This window comes from Eretmochelys imbricata, chromosome 3, assembly GCF_965152235.1.
Source record: "Eretmochelys imbricata isolate rEreImb1 chromosome 3, rEreImb1.hap1, whole genome shotgun sequence".
In the NCBI taxonomy this organism is placed as follows: Eukaryota; Metazoa; Chordata; order Testudines; family Cheloniidae; genus Eretmochelys; species Eretmochelys imbricata.
Genome location: NC_135574.1, coordinates 200,515,744 through 200,541,119, shown reverse-complemented (window position 1 = coordinate 200,541,119; position 25,376 = coordinate 200,515,744).

The following is a 25,376-nucleotide window of genomic DNA, read 5'->3' as shown; positions in this document are numbered from 1 at the left end:
TAGGTTGGTTGGGGCATTGGTTTGAAATCATTGACCTTGGGGAAAATGGAGAGAGGGAGATGTAAATATTTTTCTCTCTGAGGACCGATCCAGAATCCATTGGCGTCCAATGGGCATCCATGGGAGTCTTTCCATTGACTTCAATGGCCTTCGGACCAAGCCCTAAACATTTTGTTTCTGCACAATCTGCTGATCATTTAAGCACAAAGGTGATGTGTAGACTCATGAGAGCCCAATCCTGTACTAATGAGAGCACTGCTGAGCAGCAACCAAGTTACTCCAGTCTAGCTGCAAGATAAAAGGTGAAGCCTTTAATTTGTACCAGGAGGATTATGCTTCAGCCCATGCCTCCATTATTTGCTGACACCCTGCCCCTTTTAACCCTGTGTTCTTGAGAGCATGGAAGTGGAAGGATTTGGAAAATCATAAATCTGGGGATATACTCCATTACTGTCAGGAAACACTGTAGTGTCAGTTGCAGAAGACTGAGAAGGCATCCAAGATACCCCAGGGCAGTACCCAGAACGTCAGATACTAACAGCTTTGAAGTGATCTTTAAACAAGGCCTCGGAGAAGGATGAACCACTGATTATTTCACACATTTATGTCTTTCAAATCCCTTTGCATTTCCTATCCCAGCAGCTCCAAGCACTTTCAACAGATATTTAAAATGCACAAAGGATGCTGACTTGTCTGTATGCAATAACCCAAGTGACAAAATGTTAATCACCCAATCACAGACTAACCTCTATTGTCTAACTACCCTAGATTCCCCAACCCATCCCCTAAACAATTCCTCCTAGAAAATAGATTCTTTTTTCAGTAGGCCCTACAGGTCAGCAAAAGTTCAGATTCTGATGGACCAAATAAGGTCCAGAATCGAGGATTCCTGACAAAAAGCACCAGCAGGTTTCCTTTTAAAATGCCTTGGCTGATATTTCATGGGGAGCCACGAACACAACATGTAGAGACTGATTGGTTAAAATCAACACCTTAATCTCCCCCTCCCCAGAAACTAACTGGAAGCAAGGATCCTAAAAGGATCCTACCTTATTATACCACTAGTCCAAGTACTTCAGAGTACTTGGACTAGTGGTATAATAAGGTAGGATCCTTTTAGCATTTACTACAGTTTTCCCAAAGTGATCAGGCTTTGGGAAATGAGGGCTTGCCAGAAAACAAGAATTTTGTTTCCTAAAAGAAAAAAATTCTAGGTTTTGAACTGATGCGAAGCAGAGACCCGCCTCAGAATAGCCCTTACCCAGAAGTTCATAGAATATCAGGGCTGGAAGGGACCTCAGGAGGTCATCTAGTCTAACCCCCTGCTCAAAGCAGGACCAATCCCCAATTTTTGCCCCAGATCCCCTAAATGGCCCCCTCAAGGATTGAACTCACAACCCTGGGTTTAGCAGGCCAATGCTCAAACCACTGAGGTATCCCTCCCCCGCGGACACTCACCTGAGATATGGGAGATCCAGATCATGTCTCTGGTCTGAATCAGGCAGAACAGATACTTGAATCTGGACTTCCCACAACATTCCGGTTGAGTGCTCTAACCACTGTGCTATTAGCTATCCTGGGCTCTGTCTGTTGCTCGCTGATTAGAAATATCCTGGAGCTGAGAAACCTTCTCTAGAAAATGGATAGGTTTCCATGAAAAGTTTTAGCTTCAACATATCAGCATTTTCTGACAGAATAAAATTCCTGACCAGCTCTACTTTTAACGTGGAACCCAAAAACTTAGTGTTATTTTCAGACAGAAAAAGATTTCTTGGCTATGTGGGTTTATTAAAAAAAAAAATAAAAATCACATACCCAAACATTTCCGAATAGAGGATCCTCATGCTGGTAATATGTGACTTGCCAGTCAATCTGTGTGAATGTTCATAAAAAAATCCTGGTGTCAGGGTCTGTTTCAAACTGGAACCGTGAGTCAGGGTTACCAAGATGCTGAACTGAGACTTGCAAACCTGAGATGAGTTTCAAGGGCTGAGGTTTGAATGAATCCAGGCTGAATTTCAGGCACTGGGGAGAGATTTATATTCTTCAGTGAAATTGTGTGAAACTTGTTGGTTTTCGCATGATTTTGATCAGAATCCAGGCAAAACTGAGTGGTTTTGGCTGAGTTCTGCTTTGAGATTTTGAGCCAGCTTTTCCATTCTTTTCCGTACTAAGATACAGAGATAAATATTTGCAGGCACAACTTTGCACCCACTCTTATTTGGTCTCTTTCTTTTGGGCATGTAGACACCCAAATCTGATATATGGGTGCAGTCAGTGACTAGGAGGTATTAGGGCTAGGTCCAAAGCACACGAAGTCAACAGGAGTCTTTCCATTGATTTCAGTAGGCTTTAGATAAGGGCCAATGTGCCCTCAATTATATATGCCTGCAATTTTGCCCCATCAAAAATGGAAACCCCATTAAAGCCAGGCTAAAAATGTGGCCCTTCGAGTTCATTCAACCCTGTAAATTAAGGCAAAAGTCAAGGATACTAGACTTTTCAGCCTAGAAATAAATAATTAACCCCCGAGAATTTTTTTCAAAACTCACTTTAGATATTCACTTATTTTTTATTAAACATTTTCCCCCTAAGGCATAACTGAAAAGGGAAGTATTTTACTTTGTGTGTACAAGAAGAGCCACCTAAATTCTTGGCTCTAGATAAATGGTTTTTATTAAGAGTGATAATAATATCACTTAATGAAATTGTTTCTTAATTATTTATGAGACTAGGTGGATCTAAGGAAGATTGGATTCGCACCAAGCTGAGCCTGAAGAGATATTCTCCCTTTTCTCTCTCTGTTTATTTTATTTATCTAACATACATATAAGCTGCCTGTCAATAGATGTCTAGGTTCAGATCAATGTAAAACATTATCAGAATAAAGACCCAAATAGAATGAATGCAAATAAAAGATATGGCCCAAACTCAGCGGTCTTTCTGTATGTGCAAAAATATCTGAAACTTTAGCCTTGTAGGCCTAGATAAATTATTCCACCTCTCCAGGAAACTCCATGCTTAATTCAGTTGAGAACGGCCTCATCCCTGGGCAAGGGATTATTTCCCACCTGTGTTCCATCATGGTGATTGGTGGTGGATCAGTGGAGCTCTCTGCTGAGTAAATCCATCTACCTCACAACTGCCATGTTCAGGAGCTCACAAGGGGAGGCAGTGTTACCTATTGGATAGATCACTGGCTTGGGAATAAGAAGAGTTGGGGTCAATTTCAGACCCTGCCACTGCTTTCTTTGGTGACTTGAGGTAAGTCACTTCCCTGCCTGTGCTTTATTTTCCCCATCTGTGAAATGGGGATAATGATACTGACCTCCTTTGTAAAGCACTTTCAGCTCTCTGGATGAAAAACACTAGAGATGAAGTAGGGATTATTATATGCTGAATAAGCTCGTTGAACCTAACCAACACCTGCAATAACACTTTTGTTCAGACTTGAGTCTGGCAGGGCTGGCTGAGAGGAGGGAAGGAACCACACCAGGCCACCCAAGTAATCATGTGTTATGCATAGTCAAAAACAAATAGTTATAAACAACTTGTATGGGTACAGGCTCCATGACAGGGTTCCCTTTCTCTGCTTCTGGAACTGCAGTGCTGGAGTGCTAGAGTTAGGCTTTGCAAATAGATCTGCTGCACAAAACGGGGTGGGTTGGACAGATGTACTTCTGTTGAATCTTAACCTGAACTTCTCTGGATTCGTCTACCACCGGAGCCAATCGTTTTATGAAAAAATGATGGGTGCAGAGTCAGTGGAGGTTGTGATGTCATTTGTGGGCAATTGTTGTGAATTAAACACGCATTACAGCTATGGTACAAAATTATTTTGCATTATGTGTGAGTACCAAAAGCAAATGAAGACTGGCCAGTGGCATCAGTCTGCACTCAGAGGTGCTCAGGAAAGCACTTAAGCATCTGCTTACCTTTAAATACATTGTAATTGGTGTCCTGCATAGAGATTAGGGCTGTCTCAATCTTTTTTGTCAACACATTTTTAGAGCGAAAAATTGCTTTTCAAATGATGTGAAAATTGCGTGAGAAAATTTTACGCCTAGAAAAGGGAGGGAAGGATAAAAAGGGGCCGATGGGGGGAAAAATTGAATAAGAGGAAAAAAATCATGGTTTGATAACATAAAAATTGGTTTTCCACAACTGAAAAAGAATATCAGTTCTCAATTTCCGGTTTTCATTTAAAAAACTGATATTTTTTTCAAAATGTATGACAGAAAAAATTACATTTCTTGCCTCTCCCTAACAGGAATGCCTTCCTGTATTGGAGCCTGTGATACAGTGAATAGCACCAGTGGAAAACCCTAAGATAGATAGAACCTAATTTAACCAATACAGCTAAACCAAGGGCTAGCTATACATAAAATATTTGTCATATGTTAGGCCCTGTTTCAGCAAAGCAGTCAAGCAAATGGTTAATTTAAAATATGTCCAATTGCAGGCAGTGCTACTGGATGTTGGAATTTATGGATGTGGTTAAATGCTTTGCTGAATCAGGACCTGTACGAGGTATTAATTTAATTATTCTCTATTAGAGCTGATAATTGTGTCTGAAAGCGGCTATTATTAGTGCAACCCTTACAGAGAAGAGTCTAAGCAAGTTAGTAGCTTGTTCTCTCATTCCCTGTAGCATCTGGATCAGTTTCAGTTAGGATCAGGCTAAAGAACCATGAGAATTCTGAAGAATCAAAGGGGATGGGTGGGGGGGGGGCCTAAAGCAGCTTCCTGGCCCCAGCTGTATTGCCAGAAGGAGGTTTACCTTGGTGAGGAACAGCAACAGTAATAATTGTGGATACTTCCTGGGCCAGGAATTCAATCTATGTGCCAGAGTTTAGGTTCTCACATGAACCTCTCTACAGTGTCTGGAGCAGGAAATACTCTGTTCAAGAGGAGCACCAGCAGTTATTCCAGACTCCCTCTCTCACCAGGAATGCTAAAGGAACAAGGAACTCATTCATTGCATTACAATATAATATGATGGGTAGTAATAAAATCAAAATAATAAAACCATGGGAGGAATGTGTTCATTGTTTGTTTTCACTGGGATTTTGTGAACCAGTAATTCAGTAAGTATATGAAATGATCCCCTAGGAGAAATACATTACCCACTTTTTGCAGCATGGAGAATACAAATTGCAATTATTTTCAATGTATTATATTGAGTGAGATGACTCACATTAGACCTTACTCAACTGCATTCTGATCCAAAGCATTGTAAAGTCAGTGGAAAGACGCCCGTTGATTTCAGTGACCTTTGGATCAGGCCCTTTGTGTGCAGGCATTTAAAAATAGCATATTTGGAAACTGATCTCCCCCCCGTCTTTTCAAAACCTGCTCTTATCCAAATGACACATTTAACAGTTTATTCGGAGCTTCCCAGAATGACTGTCTGAAGTACATCTGAATTATAATATAAACTGGATCAGGCGGTCTTTAATTCTTATATTACACTGTTGTATAGTGTTGCTGTACCTTGTTAACCTGTTGCCATACTTCACATCACATATAAAGGTGGCTGCATTTCAAGAGTAACTGACGTGATCCTTATGCGTCATTTGCATATCAGTTTGTTAAAATTGGGAAGTGGTTAGGTACCTTTGGGGCTACCTAAATGAAAGTTGTAATGAATGCAATCATCATTATTCTTTGCCAAAGGATGAGATGAAATTTTAATGGAATATAAATTTCACTCTTTCATAAGTGAACATGGAAGAGACCAGTACTCTGGGTAATCAGTTCTTGCAAGCATACAGGTAAAAGACAGATTTGGGCCTGTAACCTTGGTATTTTGTCTCTTAATATCTTAGTCTGCCATCCCTGTAGCAATTATAGTTAGTTATTTTATCTCCAGGGAGGAGGAGGATGGGTACATTCCTTCTTCATCTAACTAATACTATAGCTTAGTCAAGCATGTTAATTAGGACTGCACTTTACCTTAAAAGCTTGGGAGTTAACTTTGCAGTGTCCGTCTCCTAAAACTTGCTATGTAATGCTAATAATCTTTTCCATTTGCCAGCAGTTTTTGCTGATGTCAGTTGGCTATGTATGCAGTGATTCACTATGAGCCAAATCCTGGTCCTACTGAAAGCAGTGGGATTTTTGCCCCTGATTTCAATGGAATCAAGATTTGGGTCCATGTTCCATGTGAGGATGAAAAATTATATAATACAATACTTGGAAAATCAATTCATTAATATATGAGGTACCTTCACATTATTCCACATAAGAAGCTGTAAAATTACTCCATTTTTTCATTGGGTCAGGTCTTGGACTATGGTGTGACAATACCCAAGAGTACACAGAGCATGAACTGCACTGACTGGAGAATATACTCTAGGAAGGTAACAATCCTGCAGCATTTCTTTGCTCTCATTCCTGTAATTCTGTGATCTCTCAGCTCCGTTCAGTGGCCGACTCTATTAGGCCTCTTGAAAAAGCTAACGAAGAGAAGATGTTCTACAGAATATTCAGACAGAAATAATTGAGGTTAAGGTTTGTGCAGGTGAAACAATGGTGAGATGATGAGGATTAGCAAGTTTTGCATTCAGTATTTGTTGCTGGAAAAGAGAATGCTGTGATTTATAGTGGTTTTGTAAAGATAGATGTGACAATTTGCACTGCAAATTGTGTTCCAAAACTTATTGTGGTTTGCTGACAAAATTGTTAGCTCGCCTCACTTAAAGTGCTTTTCAACAAGACATCACATAGCTGTTTGCAAATGGGCCATCACAAAACAAGAAGACTTTGTCAAGCATAAAGACAATCTGTAGCAGCTCTGATGAGCCATACAGGGCTATGAACTGTGATTTACATGTTCCGGATTCTTTGTGGCAATACCTTTGCAATTCATGTGATTTTGGTGGCTCAGAGTAACACATATTTGATGTTACAAGGTGTCACCTTTTCTCAACCTCTACATGCCAGCAAGTTGGATACGCTTCAAATTCCAACCCTCTAAGAGCAAAAATGTTAATCTTTAAAACGTACTGCTTCTTATAAACTTCACCTAAAGCTCTGCATCATGATATACTGCTTGTAATTTAGCATTCTGAAAGTATGTCTTGAATTCCTTCTAGATATCAGGATTTGCTGGTCTTGTCATGTGTCATGTATGTTTTATGTCATTTCCTTAGATGAAAGGGCTTGGATATGACCTATGGCCTTGATATCATTCAGATTTGAAGACAGCATGGCCTAGTGGTTGGGCACTGGAATGAGCCAGGAATCCCTGAATTCTGATCCTAGATATGCCATTGACTTGTGTGGCCTTTGATAATTCACTTAAAGCTAATGTATATGCTTCTTACGCACATGAGTATTCCCATTGAAGTCAACGGGAATACAGGAATAATTGCAAGAGTAAAAGTGAGCAGAATTTCTCTCTGAGATAGTGATGTTAAATCTTCCCATGTGCAAAATGAAAATAACGATATACATGTCAGTGGATGCCACAGATACTCAGCATCTCTGAAATTAGGACACTTATTTAGGTGCATAACTTTTAGATAATCAGTTATGAAAATCCTGTCTTAATTTTATATATAAAGTTATATACCTCAATGGGCCCTGAATGGGGCCCGTGGCTGCTACTGCCGTAGAAACAGAAATAGAACTTTAGCACTCTGGTGACAAACCGAGCTCTCTCTTGGGTCCTCAGCGATGCCTTAGTCATCTCAATTTTAGCTTTTTACTTAGTTTTTATTTATAAATTCCATATCATAATAGCAATAAAGCCCGGCACGTAGACATCGTTTTATGCTCTAAAATCATTCACCACTCTGTCTTCCTATTTGAATGACCATGTCATGGCACTGCACTGTTATTGCTGGAATGTTGCATCACAACACGATGGTGTTTCCTGATACAGCATTCAACCCAATGGGGACTGTTCAAATATCCAGGAAGTTGTTATTGGACTGTCTTGTGGCTTTTGAGAAAGTCTACAGTACTAGATAGTGCATTTTTTAGTCAGAACTAGAACTAGATGGGAAACTTTTTTCTTGTCCTGGGAAAAAATTTGAGATTTTTGCACCTTAAATCATGACAAAAAGTTGAAATGCTAAAAATCCAAATTAAATAAACAAAGAAAACCCAACAAATCTTGGTTTGGGTCCATTGAAATATTTCATTTCTACAATTTCAGGATGTTTTGTTTCAATGTTGACCGCTCTTTATTTTTAAAATAATGTTTCTACTCTAATTAGTTTAAATTTAGAAATGAGAGGGTGGCGGTCAGCTGAGGGAAGCTAAGGAAGGTTACAACCGATTGGTATTAAAACAGCCCTGAGGAAAACTGTGGGATTCCTCTGTGGAAAAGAGAAGATGGCACAAAACCAGAGAGAACAATTTCTCAGATAGGAGGAATTGGGCCCAGCTAAGGACTGGATGGAAGAGACTTTATTTTCAGTTGATTTTGGTTTTGATAAAGTAGACACCCTGAAGGAGAATCTTGGGCTATATCTTTAGACGAGGGTTGCCAACTTTCTAATCGCACAAACACAAACACCCTTGCCCTGCTCCTGCCCCGCCCCTTCCCAGAGGCCCCGCCCCTCACTCACTCCATCCCACCTCCCTCCATCGCTTGCTGTCCTCCACCCTGGATTCAGGATCAAGATCTTTACCATTGCTTGGATTTTCTGCAGCGTGCCACCAGGGTGGAGTCTGAACTAGAAAGCTGGAATTTTTGTTTTAAAAAGTCAAAACAAAACATTTTGGCAATTTTAAAACTTATTTTTTCAAGAAATTTTTTATTAGAAATGTGTCAAAATCAACCCTTTATTGTAAAAAGTTTTGGTTTTGATGAATCAACAGTTTTTGACAAACGTTTTGTCACAAAATTCCCAATTGGCTACGGGCAGTACTTTGACAGAAGAATTCCAAAGACAACTCAAATGCTGCAGAAGTTTTGGTGACTCAGATAGTGGTGCTTTCCTTCAGAGTTGCAATTTTGCCCCAGCAGGGGTTTTAAGTAGAGCCAGTTGGGAAATGGAACTTTCGTCCCATGGGAAATTTGGACATTTCCGAATTATCTTCTGTTCCAAATTGGAAAAGAAAGTTGAGATATCAACAAATTTCACCAACTGAAAAATCCCCCCCAAAATTGTTAATTAAATATTGACATGAAAACGATCAATATTTTTATTGAATCAAAACAATTTGACATTTCAAAATGAAAAAAAAAAGTGTTTCAAATGAACATTTAAAACAAAACAAAATTTTTCATTTCAAAATGTCAGGTCAAAATGACATTTTTTTTCATGCTGAGTCTCCTGACTGGAAAATTGAGGAATTTCATTGAAATTGTAATTTTCTGCTGTAAAATGTCAATTTCAGCAAAGCCACATTTTAAAATCAAAAAGTTTCCATTCAGAAGTGTTGATTCTCTCTTGTTCTGAAAATCTCACAGGGCAGTTTTTGGATAGATTGTTAAGCTAAAACCATGATCTCTTCTTAGCAATAAGTATCCAGTGGCACTTTTTGCAACAGTAGAGGTGGCGGATATTGCAGCCTTGCCTCATCTACTTAAATTCCCATGTAGCTCTGATGGAATGAGGTATCTTTCCTAAATTCCTATCCCTCAAACTTTGCATGCAGTTGCTGCCTTCACCAGTATAAGGACAGATGTTTTTCCACCCCGCAGGTGACTGCTCTTTGGCCTGGATGGAAGGGAGTTAAGTGACCATTGTGACAGACCCAGACCAGTGGGGTACAGGGGTCTGGTAGAAGGCAAATATACTGGCTACTGGATTAACAGTTTTCTGTTCCCTGAGTGACCAGAGCAGGGGCTGCCCGAGAGCAGTCAGGAACCTGCTACAACCATAGAACCATAGAACCATAGAATATCAGGGTTGGAAGGGACCTCAGGAGGTCATCTAGTCCAACCCCCTGCTCAAAGCAGGACCAATCCCCAACTAAATCATCCTAGCCAGGGCTTTATCAAGCCTGACCTGAAAAACCTCGAAGGAAGGAGATTCCACCACCTCCCGAGGTAACACATTCCAGTGCTTCACCACCCTCCTAGTGAAAAAGTTTTTCCTAATATCCACCCTAAACCTCCCCCACTGCAACTTGAGACCATTACTCCTTGTTCTGTCATCAGCTACCACTGAGAACAGTCTAGATCCATCCCCTTTGGAGCCCCCTTTCAGCTAGTTGAAAGCAGCTATCAAATCCTCCCTCACTCTTCTCTTCTGCGGACTAAACAATCCCAATTCCCGCAGTTTCTCCTCATATGTCATGTGTTCCAGTCCCCTAATCATTTTTGTTGCCCTCCGCTGGACTCTTTCCAGTTTTTTCCATGTCCTTCTTGTAGTGTGGGTCCCAAAACTGGACGCAGTACTCCAGATAAGGCCTCACCAATGTCGAATAGAGGGGAACGATCACATCCCTCGATCTGCTGGCAATGTCCCTACTTATACATCCCAAAATGCCATTGGCCTTCTTGGCAACAAGGGCACACTGTTGACTCATATCCAGCTTCTCATCCACTGTCACCCCTAGGTCCTTTTCTGCAGAACTGCTGCTGAGCCATTCGGTCCCTAGTCTGTAGCGGTGCATGCGATTCTTCCATCCTAAGTGCAGGACTCTGCACTTGTCCTTGTTGAACCTCATCAGATTTCTTTTGGCCCAATCCTCCAATTTGTCTAGGTCCCTCTGTATCCTACTCCTACCCTCCAGTGTATCTACCACTCCTCCGAGTTAAGTGTCATCTGCAAACTTGCTGAGGGTGCAATCCACACCATCCTCCAGATCATTAATGAAGATATTGAACAAAACCGGCCCCAGGACTGACCCTTGGGGCACTCTGCTTGACAGCGGCTGCCAACTAGACATGGAGCTATTGATCACTATCTGTTGAGCCTTACGATCTAGCCAGTTTTCTATCCACCTGATAGTCCATTCATCCAGCCCATACTTCTTTAACTTGCTGGCAAGAATACTGTGGGAAACCATATCAAAAGCTTTGCTAAAGTCAAGGAATAACATGTCCACTGCTTTCCCCTCAGAGTCAGTTATCTCGTCATAGAAGGCAATTAGATTAGTCAGGCATGATTTGCCCTTGGTGAATCCATGCTGACTGTTCCTGATCACTTTCCTCTCCTCGAAGTGCTTCAGAATTGATCCCCTGAGGACCTGCTCCATGATTTTTCCAGGGACTGAAGTAAGGCTGACTGGTCTGTAGTTCCCTGGATCCTCCTTCTGCCCTTTTTAGAAGATGGGCACTGCATTAGCCTTTTCCCAGTCATATGGGACCTCCCCCCGTCACCATGAGTTTTCAAAGATATGGCCAATGGCTCTGCACTCACATTCGCCAACTCCTTTAGAACCCTTGGATGCAGTGCATCCGGCATCATGGACTTGTGCTCGTCCAGCTTTTCTAAATAGTCCCGAACCACTTCTTTCTTCACAGAGGGCTGGTCGCCTCCTCCCCATGCTGTGCTGCCCAGTGCAGTAGTCTGGGAGCTGACCTTGCTCGTGAAGACAGAGGGGAAAAAAGCATTGAGTACATTAGCTTTTTCCACATCCTCTATCACTAGGGTGCCTCCCCCATTCAGTAAGGGGCCCACACTTTCCTTGACTTTCTTCTTGTTGCCAACATACCTGAAGAAACCCTTCTTGTTACCAATTAAGACAGGCCAGTTAATTAAGACACCTGGAGCCAATTAAGAACTTACTAGAATCAATTATGGCAGGTTTGAGCCTCTAGCAAAAGCGGCCAAACTGTGGGCTCCCAGGAACATCTGAGGTGAGCATAGCTGCCAGAAAGTGCAAGACCCACCAAGGCAGAGGAGGAACTTTGTCACACCATGTATTGCATATTTGTAGTTTGCTGTTCATTAGAGCAAACTGAGGCTTGCAAAGGGGGCTGCATAAGCCAATAATTAATATTTCTGTGAGGTTTGTTGCACTTGTTTCATGTTTAAGTTACTTGGCCTTCAGCCTTGTGTCTATAGCATTCCCAAAGGTGTTCAACGGTCACTAGAAATACACTGACTAGCATGGCTTATGGATCAATAATTTACCCCTCCTCTGGGACAGGCAGACAATTTCTGAAAATCCTCCAGGCTACTGTAATTATTTTGTCTCGACTAAACAAAAGGAAGAGTCTCGACAAGTGAAACAGAGGCCACACACATGTTGCTCCAGACTGAGTCCAGGTCTACTCTGGCTTGTGCCAGAGGGCCCTTGTGGCAGAATGTCCATGGAGGGAAGGTTGCAGCAGAGGAAATTAACCACAATGTCTCAGTCATCTAAAGGGCGGTAGGGGCCAGTACTGCCAGGGCAGGGAGCATGGCTGGATGGCTGTGGAATGTACCAACCCAGCACATTACCTCAACAGATTCTGCAAAGAGTGACCCTGCCTCAAACTAAAGGCAGTGTCAATATTACCCACCCTCCCTTGGGGAGAATGTGTCCCAGGTGCTAAAGGCCTGACTTCTGTAATTTACACCCGCCTTTAATGATTCTGGCCTTCACTCTGCAATAAGGAGCATCATTAAACTATAAGATACAGTACTTGCTTATTGGCAAAACTGATTAAATTACCTCAGGGTAGCGGGGAGCTTCATAAAACAAGTTTTGTTGAAAGAGGAAAAAACTGTACAGTGAAGTTTCTCTGCTCTTGTTGCAGCTTTCAAATAGCGCTCAGACTAGAAAATATCTTGTCCCATTCACAATACAAATCCTGCAGTCAACTCTCATTAATAGATGAGGTGGGCTGAATTCTGTATTTATAACAGTTGCACATAATAAGAGGAAAATAGTGCTACAAGATCTTTATAACCCTTTAATATGTACCTAAATCAATGTGTCTGTGATACGACTAGAGCAAGGCAAATAACACAGAAATGAACATTTGTTTGAATAAAATCTGTCAGTGCATTGCAATGATATGGACAACACTTCTTATTTGCTCTGTTGTTATCGTTGTTGTTCTTAGCATGAGGAAGTGAAATGAACATTCATGAAAACAGGTATTTGCCTGAATTTTCTTGCTGAAAATGATCATGTGGACAACTTGAAATCTCTTTTTTCAGACTCATCTCCAACCAAGAGTTAGAAACTACACCATGTGACTTAGCAGACCAATCACACAGCACAGATACCAAATTACAAATATCAGATACTGAAAGCAAAAGCCTGGGAATAGTTCACTTGAATTCCATAAGCTGAAATATGTTCACATAACCCATATGACTAATAAACCAATAAAACATCAAAATCTGTACATGGATAATTCACAAACAACAAAACAGGGCTAATTTTTTTAAATAAATTGTTGACTGCAAACCCCAAGTCTGACTAGTAAACAGAAGCATTTGCATCTATATTAACTTGCTGCAATGATTCCAGTAAGGCACTTAATTTTAGGTTAGATTGGGACTAGAATCTGAGTTTGGATGTGATGGTCCCAAAACCTCACAAGCTGTTCTCAAGAGATATTGGCTATATTCAAATCTGAAGTGGGAAATAAACACCTCTGATTTTGGATCAGCCAGATGTCAAAACCAGAGCAGTGAATAGGTTCAGATCCTTGGGTTTAAATCTGAGCTATCTTAACCATTAAAAGGAGAAATGGTTCCAAACCCCTTTGCATTTAAATTTCTATTTAGTTAGGGAGCCTTCAAAATCCCTAGCTGAGGTTTTAGAATAAAATAGTACAGCTAGAAGTAGCTGAGGCTATAGGTAAGTACTATAGAAACTCAGAGCCAGCAAGGATGGCTGAAAAGACCAGGGCTCATTTCTCATGGAAATGAGATCAGACTAAAACCTAGGAAGGGGTGAACCTCAAATGGTTCAGCTATTAGGCCTTGTTTAGGTTAGTAGCTAAGAGCCAGGATACTCAACTGCAATGTATTGAAATTTTCAAACCTCTTGGATCTAAGCACATTAAGGGCCTGAAAAAAATAATTGGAAGATGAAATTTAGACATTAACAAACCAGGACTGTAAACAGTAGAGTCAGAGAAGGGAAGACACTGTCAATTAGTAATCAATGGAAATATAAAAGCTACCGAGTGGTTGTTTTCTAGTAGGTAATACTAGGAGTCTATCCACACACTAAAGAGAAGAACATATAGCAGTGGTGGGCAACCTGCGGCCTATGGGCCACACCCGGCCCATCAGGGTAATCCGCTGGCAGGCCGCCAGACAGTTTGTTTACATTTGCATGGCCTCCCGCAGCTCCCAGTGGCAGCGGTTCACCGTTCCCGGCCAATGGGAGTTGCAGTAAGCGACGTGGGCCGCAGGGATGTGCTGGCAGCCGCTTCCTGCAGCTCCCATTGGCTGGGAACAGCAAACCGTGGCCACTGGGAGCTGCGGGCAGCCGTGCAAATGTAAACAACCTGTCTGGAGGCCCGTCAGTGGATTACCCTGCTGGGCAGCGTGTGGCCTGTGGGCCACAGGATGCCTACCACTGACGTATAGGAAATAACCAAACATTAAACTCTCTAATGCTGAACATTTGTAAACAGGATTGTCTGTTACCCAGAGGGAATCTCTATCTGCTGAGGGGTGGGATACTATGAGACAATGTCTAGAAATACAGAAAACAAATTAGCAAGGAAAAGTTCACATGTCTGCCTTCACAGAGAGAAGAGATGTGTGAGTAACCAAGACAGACCCAGAAACTACAGAGGGGATGGATAATTGGGTGAGGAGCTATTTATGGACAACCATTTTCTGCAAAAGCTAAAAAGGGAAAAGAAAAGAATTTGAGTAAGGAAGTGGGGAAGGAAAGGATAAAGCAATGCAAGGAGATAGATTAAACCCAGAGAAAGAAAAACACAAGGAACAAAGTGACAAAGAAAGAGAGGGAATAAGAAAAGCCTGATGATCCAAAAACAATGATCCAAAAACTCATTTCATTTCAGCACCGTGAATGATGTAAGCAACTAAAGCTGAGGGCTGGGAAGTTCAAAGGAGGTTGAAGGAGCTACATGCCTGTGAAAAATGAAATCAATGGAAGATGTATACCTAAATCCTGTAGTTCTTTGAAAATCCCAGCCTTGAAGTGGGCTACCTAATTTTGCCTTCTGTTATTATAATAGGTGTTGGGATTTCATTCAAATTCCCAAGCAGGACATGATTGGAGTCTATTTGAGTTGAATAATTCATACTTACTCCATCTCATCCTTCCTCGTACAGACACGTGCTCCAAATGCCGGGGGCATGATACAGTAACAGGATGTCATTTTCTATTCCCTCACACCGAGTTAGGTCACGTGTGGAAAAACCCAGTTGCTGTGTGTTCTTATGGAGTAACCCTCTTGGTGAGGAGCAATATGATAACTGTGGTAGATCTGCAAGCTGGGAGGTGTGGAGGAATTCAGATGTCTTTACCTCAGCGTTGAGGTACAAGTCATTTACAAAACCATAATTGGATTAGTTTTCACGTTGTGATTAACGGCGACAAGCCTGAGCAATAGATATCAGATGGGAAAAGAGAGCTAATGGAAATACAAAACTAAATTCAGCAAAAAGACCTCCCAGTTAATTCTAACTTGTCTGACCAGCAGTATTGCCAAGAGACTCGTATGCTATGGGGGGAGGGTGGGTGTCACTCAATCATTTTCTGTGGGAGGGACTTTGCAACTACATCTTTCACAAACAACTTACCAAACTCCTGTCCATAGTCCTTCCCTTGTGTTCTGAGGTTAAGTCACACATTGTGGGCCTGGAATAACACAGTGTTACATTAGGAACTGACCCTTTAACTGACATTATATCTTGCTCAGACACTGTCCCTCTATCTGACTTGGAACCTAACCATAAGGGAATATGGTCTCATGGAAAAGGCACTACATGGGGACCTGGGTTCTAGTTCCACCACTGACCTGCTCTAGGGATTTGGGCAAATCAAGTCACCTCTCAGTGCCTCTGCTTCCCCTTCCTTTGTCTGTTCTATTCAGGTTGTAAACTCTTCGGGACAAGGATTGCCTAGCACAACAGGACCCTGATTTCAGCTAGGATCTCTGGGGGCTACCTTAATACAAATAATAAACAAGTATAGCAGCAATAGAGGAGAGAAGGAAATGCCACCTTAAAACACAGCTCAAAACAAACCTCCTCTTGCTCCAGTGACAGAACATTTTGGGAGGATCTTGCTCAGGATTTCTCCCAAGTGAGAACCACATGTTGCAAATACACATGTCGAGAGGTAAATCTACACTCATCCTTTTGACAGTGTCATGGTGGTTATTTATACTGACATGTTGGATTTGGTTCCCCTTTCAAGGTCACTTTCAGAGCACGGAGGCAAGGAAGCTGTCTATGACTTTCCTGTTATCTAGGCGTGCATCCTGGAATAGCACTCAGGGGATCTAGGTTTGGTTTACAGCTTTACCACAGTCTCCCTCTGTGAGCATGGGCAAATTGTCTAATCTCTCTCTGCCCGTTTCCCATCTGTAACCTGGGGATAGTAAAACTTCTTTTGCCTTGTCTATTCACACTGTAAGCTCTTTGGGGCAGGGACCATCTCTCACTCTGTGTTTGTACAATGCCTGGCACAACGGGGTCTCAATCCTAACTGAGAATTTTGGGCATAACCGAAAACTTAACAAATAATAATAATATAAACTCCTGGGGAGAGTCTTTTTATCATCATGATTCTACTGCAGATGCCTTCTCTTTGTGCTACAATTGATAATGGCATTACCATCTGCGTTGTGTACACACTGAGGGTCAGTGCCTTTCAATAGTTGTGCCCATTGAAAATATATGTCGGGTCTGATCCTGCAGTGTTTAAACAGGCAAAACTCTCACTGATGTCAATGGGAATTTTCAACAGGGCTCACCCCCTAGTTCTGAATGAAGCTATCATAGCCCAATGCTAATGATCTGCTTTCAGATCTATGTAAAATAACATGGGGAGGAGGGGTTACCTGTAAATTACGCCTGACATTCTAATCTGAGTTCTATCCCAAAAGACTGCAATATTCACAATCAAAATGCCTGGCTTTCTGAAGTTAGAGAATCACAGTAATTTAGATGGAAAACTGAGCTTGCAAAAGGTAAAGATAATTTTCAGCCCTGGCTGTCATTCATCAAGGGCATGGTACATACAAATCTCTGACAACAAAGGATTCCTTGCATTAACCTACAGACAGCTCACTCTTTTCACAGTGGAAAAGATATCCCTTTGTGCTGGAGATAAATTAAGAAGGAGAAGGATTTATAGAACAGCGGTAAACTATACTAAAGACATCCCAACTGTAATTAATCCTTCATTCACTTGTTCCCAAGTGTTGATTCTTGGGTCTGCTAATAACACAGCCATAATAATCACTAAGTGGTATATACTGCTAAGCACTATGAAGAACATATGTTTAAACTGTGCTAACATTTTAATGCAAAGCCACAAAACCCAGGGATTTGGATCATTTCGCACACCCGTGTAATAAAAGAGAAAAGACAATTGTTTGGACTGAAGTAAGGTTGGCTTTAGGGCTTGTCTACATTACAGGTTATGTTGGTATAACTTTTGTCGCTCGGGGGTGTGAATAAACCACCCTCCTGGAGTGATATAAATTATACCGACATAATCATTGGTGTGGACAATGCTAGATCAGCGGGAAAGCTATATATGTAGACAAGCCCTTAGTGTTTAGAGGTTATGTCTGGGGCAGGATTTTCTGCTCTTCCTGCAAACATATCCTTGACTAAAAAGTCAAACTTCCTGTGAATTTAATCATGACCGTATCACCGTGCACAGAACGAGCGTTGGGATTCTGGAGATTCCTATGAGAGACTTGTCCTCCTCCCACACCAAGTGTAATCACTTGATTGTATATATGTTTGTTGTCTTTGGGCTGGCTGCCATCTCTGAAGCAGAGGTGGAGATCAGGTTCTTCATGCTAGATTCCATGTAACTAACAATTGAACAGATTGCCAAGGGGTGTGATTAATTCACCCTCATTTGGAAGTGTGAAATCAAGACTGGGTGTCTTTCTAAAAGACCTATTCTAACTCAGTCATAAGTTTTGGGTCTGATGTGGGTATCACTGGGTGAACTTCTATGGCCAGTGTTATTCAGGTCAAACTAGATGATCACAGTGGTCCCTTCTGACTTTCAAAGCCATGAACCTAGGTATAGTTAGTTACCAATATTATTAAAAAGTATTGTCAAGGGGCAGTTTTCTAGATAATCTGGACACCTCTCTGTTGGAGGGGCTCTGGGGATTTGGTGACTACTAAGTTATTTTCTTTATCTTTTTCTCCATTGTATTTAACTATAATATGTTGAGTAGCCAGCAGCAGTAATAAACAATGTTCCAGATAGCCACCACAGTCCTTCTTCCCAAACTCATTGATATTTAGGATGTCTGCCATGGAAATACAACAGTAAAGGAGTTTAAATAAATTAAATAAAAATTCACTGCCATAAAAGCTCTGAAAGTTCTCTTATCTGGTTCCATTTCTTTGTCTATTTTGTCCCATTCCATCTCTAACTCACTCTCGCCATCTGCATGCTGTTTTCTTTTCTTCTCTCAGTTTTTCTCTACTCTTTGTTCTCTTATTGAAAATGATTCCCTCTTCTTTCATTCAAAAGTAGTTTCCAGATTCATCTCTTTCTGTCTCATCCATTCCTTTGTTCTCTTCCATGTTGAGTTGTCTTTTTTCTTTCCTTACTTCTGTTCTGTTTGCTTCTTCTATTCTCTAATATCTATCCTGTCCTTCCCTAGTTTCTCCTTTCAATTTGTCTTTCAGGAGTCTTCCCAGATTAGGTCCTGATCCTGCACCATTAAAGTCAATGGGAGCTGTGCTGTTGACTTTAATAAGCAAGGGATCAAGCCCTTATTTTTCTCCCTGTATTATTTCATACCAGGGATTGTCAAAAACTGGTAAGGGTTATCTATGAAAAAAATGCAACAATATATTTTTATCCAATTTGAACATTTAATTATTTTTTCCCAATAAAACAAAAACTTTTGTTTCATTTTAAAAATTTTCATTTTCTTTCAGTTTTCAAAAACTGAAAATATTTTTGTTTGGGGTATTTTGTTTCCCTTTTTTCCTTCCTTTTTTTTTCCTCCTTGAAAAGAGGGGAATGAGGAAAAATAGAGTTAAAGGGGAAAACAACATAAAAGCAAAAACCCCAAAACAACTCTAATTTTCTCAGTTTACAGAAAAGGAAATATTTTTTTTATCCAAAACTAAACAAAATGATCAGTGTGAAGTGCACTTTCAGTGACTGCCCTTGACTTAGCATTTGCTATTTGAGGAAGATTTCCTGCCTATAAGCTTGTTAGCCTGAACATTTGAAGAAAACAGCTAAAGAGGGGCTTGGGAACATTGTCCGAGCAAACTTATGTAGAAGCTCCAATTTACAGCCTTTAAAAATATATTTCCATACCTGCCTCACTTTACATTAGACTCAAGCTATTGAGTTGCACCCCTGGGGTCAAAGGCCCCAGAGGCTGCTCAGCAGCTGAGCTTGGGCCAGTTATTACAATCTGTCGCAATCCTAGTGCATCAATGTGTAAATGACATACTGATTTGATTCCCCCCCTCTCCTTCCTCCAACACCCCAATTACGCCACTCCAAACTTTTAAGAAGCTCATATTTGGGTCTGGACTCAAACTCTGCAGCTTATCCCCATCTCAAATATTTGTATATTGATATGTTAGATATACAAATGATGGGTCAAGTCCTCACCTGGGAAAAATCAATGTAGCTTCATTGACTTCAACGCGGGCAATGCCAGTTTACAGCAGCTGAAGATTTGGCCTAACAGTTTTGAAAGTGTATTAGTTAGCAGGGTGGATATATTTTTTTGGCACAAACACACATGTGATTATTTGAAAACCCAAAAGGCTGTTAAAGCAAGGAAGTTGCTGCTACAATCTATCTTGCGGATCTTTTAAAAACATAGACTTTTGATGGTAAAGTCTCCTTGTAAATCCTCCATACTGCACAAACAGACAAAAGGATTAACAATTGCTAACTATGTTGATATGGCTGCTAGATAAACCTGAGCACAAAGTCTATGTGCCAGAACAAAAACCTCCCTGTGTGAAAGACACATTTTGGGGGGATAGATTTTCAAAAAGTAGACCCCTGAATTGCATGTGCAAAACCTGTATTTGTCCACACAGTTGGGCACCTAGGCTCACAAAATGGTTTGCCCATGGATGTCTATTCGTGTGGATAAATAGATTTGTCCAAACTGCTTGGGAAGACCCTTCTGAAAACTTGCCTGTGTGTGTGTGTGTCTGGGGATCGGGAGGGGGGGGATGTTCTGCCCAGAGGGGGAACCAAACTGGGCAGTTTGCCCAGGGCCCCGTTTGAGAAGGCCCCCAAACCTGTGGTAATGGAGTGAGTGGCCTTCCAACCTGGCATGGGGTCACAGTGCCACTGAAGTTTGGCCCAGCTGCTCCGGTCATGGAGCGGTCCTGCATGCCAAGTAGCAATGACACCCCCCAAGTTTGGCCTGGCTGTCCCCCCATCATAATGGAGGGGCAGCTGTGCCAAACCTGAGTAGCTCTGTGACCCCCTATGACAGGTTGCAACACCCACAGGGAGGAGTTGGTCCCAGCCCCACAGGATAGGAGCAGCTGCTGCAGGGTGACCTCACTCTCCAACCCACCCCATAGCAGGGCTTCAATTTCAGATTTTGCCCTGGGCCCCAAAAAAACCTCTGTGTGTGTGCGTGTGAGAACATTCATTCACTCCTGTAGCTGATTTTTGGGCCTCACATCACTGGCTATTTTTAATGTCATCCATGATTTGCTTATGCAATTTACTGTGGTTACCCCTTCAGCCATGGTAATTGTGCATACATATGACCAATTAGTTTCATAATTAGTCATCTGTAATTAGCCATTTGCAAACACAATGCCTGCAGCTGGGGCAAGGGCACCTGCAGAGTTGGATGCATAGTTTTGCAGTCTGAAAGTCCGGCCTTTCGTTTATTTATTTCCTTTTTTTTAGAATCTGGACAGCGAGAAAAGAGAAGTCAAACCAATTATTTTCAGAACAGGTAAATGGAACGTTTTCACTCAGGTCAACCACCGAAGCTCAGCCAGAACTAATTTTTATGGCCGAGTTCCAAATAGTGCTTCATATGAAAATATGGAGAGAGTGTTAACTATGGCCCCAGTTCAGAAAGATACTTGAGCACATGTTTAACTGAAAGCTCATGAATAGTCCCATTCAAATCAATGGACTAATCCTGTGCTTAAAGATAGACACCTGCAGAAGTACCTTGCTGAAAAGTGGCCTATAGCTGAGGTACAATCGAGGGACTTTCTTTCCTGCAACAGAAGAGTCTCCCGTGCTCAGCTGTTGCTGGGTATGAAGTAATACATTTTCTATAAAGCCTACGTGATGAGGTGTTAAAAGAAGCACATGGTTACCTTCCTGGCTGTTATTTTAGACCAATTGCTCAGACGAGTCAGAAAGGAGCTCAACACAAAGGATTCCCCTCCCCACTTATTTAGCAGGATTTCTGAGCTTGTCATCCAAACTGCCCAAGAGGCCCACCTGTATGCATCTCCTAACTCCTGTGCGAAGGCTGGCGGAGAAAGATTAGTCGGGTTACAATAGCTTTGAAGTGAAGTATAGGTCACCATGAAGATGCTTCCTGATCAAAAGGTTGCAGTGATAAGACAGGAGACAATTAAGTCTCTAAAGATGACACAGACACCTGTAGCCAGATGGGAATCGACCAAAGAATTTCAGTGAACATGAGCATTTAATTCTTCTTTGGATAAAGCCTTGAAAATGGAAAGCAGTAATTTTCAGGCACAATTGGGCTGAATCATTATCCAGGAGTTTGAACAACTTTCTTTCTCAGAGAATGATCTGAGATTACATAGTTATGTTAGACAGATAACCTGGAATGAGAAGATTTTAAATAGTGACTGGGTAAACCACAATAAGTTGGCTGTGATGAGAACTAATAATCTGGATACTTATTCAAAATCTTTCTGAAGCCTAATCTTCTGAATATAACCATTTTGGGTTCAAAATCTCCATGATCAGGCTTTTTTTGCAAGAATTCTGGCACTTACCTCCTTATTCGGGCTGAAAATAGTGAGAAAAGCCTTTCTTCTAGTCTTTCAGCACTTCTTTTTCTGGTCATCTCATCAGGGCTGTCTTATGAGAAGCCCTTAACAGACTTTTAGTGCTGAATAAATAATAAAGAGAAATGCATGAAAATGAACAAATATTAAAATGGGCATTTTTGAATATCAAACAAGGTTAATTGCAGGGCAAGTTTGCATTAAGAATCAGGAGGGTGGAGAGCTTGCTATTTTATTTGAGCTACTTTGTTCCCTATTTGGAATCTGATTTTTATATTCCTTATAATACAAATAGGATATTAAAGTAAGAATTGAACAGTGTTTCTCTACTGCAATAGCATGGGCAAAACGGCAAAAAAAAGCCCTAGCAAGTCCCATAATATACATGTACACGTACTAGAAGATAAACAGAGCAGCAGCAAAGAGAAGAGGAGGAGAACCGCTGTTGACATTATAGTTCCCCCACCTGAAAATTTTAACTCTTCTGTTAAAAAACAAAAATGCAAAAACCATGTTTTTCCCCACAACAATGCCCAAAACAAACAAACAAACAAACAAACAAACAAACAAACAAACAAACAAACAAAACATCCCTTGGGAAAGATTATTTTAATGCTGCTTCAACGTCAGTACAGTCATTATTGTACAATTAATGCATGTGCCTTGGATAGGCATCTCTTCATTATTTTCAATCTAAATAGACAAATAAAAATAAAACACAAAGTCCTCCACGGGTCCCCATCATTCTCTTTGTCTTGGTCTTTCAGGATGACACTACCATCCTCCTTTATGATCTCATCGCCTTATGAATGCCACTCATTCCCTCTTTTCTGCCATTTCTGACCAAATCTCAGTCATTTCCTCACTCATCTCTTTTGAGACACATAAATCCTTTACTACTTCCACACCAACCATGTGCAACAAGCTGACTTCCTCCCTCCACCTCATTGACTCACTGCTCCCTTTTTAATATGGGCTGCTGAGAGCTCAGCATCTCTGGTGCCTTAACATCTGGCAACTAGCTTCCCACAACTTGTTGCCAACTCTTCCACTTTCTTAAGTTTTTTTTCCCCAACCCCCTTCTCAGATTCCAACTCTTTTGTTGGGACCACAGTATATTGTGAGATGCTTTATAATAACAATACTTACATAGCATCTTTTCTCAGCAGAGAGCAACACACTTTATAAAGGAGGTCAGTATAGTTATTCCATTTTGGGGATGGGGAAACTGAGGCTCAAAGATGCAAAATGACTTGCCCAAGGTCACAACTAGGCTAGTGGGGGAAGCTAGGAAGAGAACCTGTAGCTTCTAAGTGCCAGGCCAATGCACAATCCGCAAGACCAAACTGCCTCCCTGTCAAATTATAAAATTAAATATTACTGGTGTTTGCTTGTCTGTGAATTACAAGGTGTGTAGTGGTTTTCATGGTAGACTTATCTTTTCCCTTACCCTTATCCCCCTAATTGTTCGGCTGTTGAATCCTTGACTTTTCAGCTCCCCAGATATCAATTGACAAAAGGCACACATTAGCATGATCCCAGATTGTGTCTGTCACCCAAGGTCACATAAGATAAGCTGCCAGCTGTCCGCTTTACCAAGGCACGGTACATTCAACATTAATTAAACTGTATTCAACACTCTGCAGATTGATTCAGGATGCCTAGACCGAGCGGTGCAAAATGTATTAGCACAAATTGCTCTATCAATGCAAAATGCATTACAGCAACTCCAAAATATTTTCAGATTCTCAGACATCAGGTTTAATAAATTAGGGAATAACTAGCCCAAACTTCATTGACCTCTAAAGGTGAAAGAAGGGACACGAATATCTCCTGGGATGGTATTTAACCATGGGATCTTTCACTTTTAGGTGATTGGTTCAAATCAAGCCCTGGCTGGTAACAAACAAAACTGAAGTATCCCTTGATCATGTGAAATTGTTTGGTCGTTTTGGCAAAAAAGAATTTGCAATTTTGGCCAAACCAGTAAAACACCAACAATAAACATCTCCATCCTTCCCTGAAGGAACTAAGGCCCTTTTCTTCTGCCCTCAACATTTTGTTTCATGAACAGAAGGTGTGTCAAAGAGACAAATGCTATTTTGCTGTGGCAATGACAAAATTATTTTGTGAAAAATCGAATTTCTACCTATAGCAATTTTAGGAAAAATCGGTTTTGTCCAGGGGTTGGAATTACCCCATCTTCATTATAAAAAGCTTGACCACAAAAAGGTGAACTGAGCCCTGAATAAGTTACTCCTGACACAAGATCAGAACAGCAGGAATTGGTAACATCATACAAACCCCTCCTCCAGCCAGGGTTAAGTGTAGACGTCTATCACTCCAGGTCATTTTTTTTTTTTTTGGTCTACTTGCCTTCGTAGTCTCTCCAAAAAGGCAAAATATGGACCCGATGATAGAAACATCCTTATCATCGGCCAGGGAACAAGCACTTTGGTAGGAGAGTGCTGAAGTTTGTATTGCTGCTACAAACACAAGCAAGAGGTACCTTCTCTCTGACGGTTAGTCCTAATATTGCGGTTGGACCTGAAGGCCCCAACTGAGATAGAAGCCACTTGGTGCTAAGGTGTTGTACAAAAGCATAGTAGGGAACAGTCCCTGCCCAAAAAGCTAGCAAGCTATGGAGAAGACAGACTGTGGAAGACAGGCAGTATTATTATTCCCATTTTATAGATTGGAGAACCAAGGCACAGAGGGATCCAGGCCCAGATCCTCAAAGGCATCCTGGCCCCAACTCCAGTTGATTTCAACACCTAAACACCTTTGATGATCTGGGCCCCAGTAACTTGTCCAGTTAATCAGCGGTAGAGTTAGAACTAAAGACAGATCTCTCAAGCCACCGTGTTGCACCTTCACCACAAGGCCAGCCTTCCTATGCTTGCCTCTCTAGGTCTATGTCTATGCTGCAATAAAAGACCCACGGCATGCCTGCAGCTGGCCCAGGTCAGTTGACTTGGGCCCGCAGGGTTATAAAATTGCAGCATAGACATTCAGGCTCAGGCTGGAGCCTGGGCTCTGAGATCCTCCTGCCCTCCCTGGGTCTCCGAGCCCAGGCTCCAGAGCCCAGGCCTGAACACTGGAATGTTATAGTCCCGCAGCCAGCTGGCCAGGGCTCTGAGACTCAGTGCCATGGGCTTTTCATGGCAGTGTGGAAAATACCCTCAGAGTCGTCAGTTTCTAGCGCTGTCAGATCAGCACCTTCAGGGGAAATAAAGAGGTCAAATATTTTCCTTTTGTAATTTCTCTGCACATCCCACACAAACACAAACACCACTGCCACCACTCTCATCACATAAGTCCCCTTTTCTC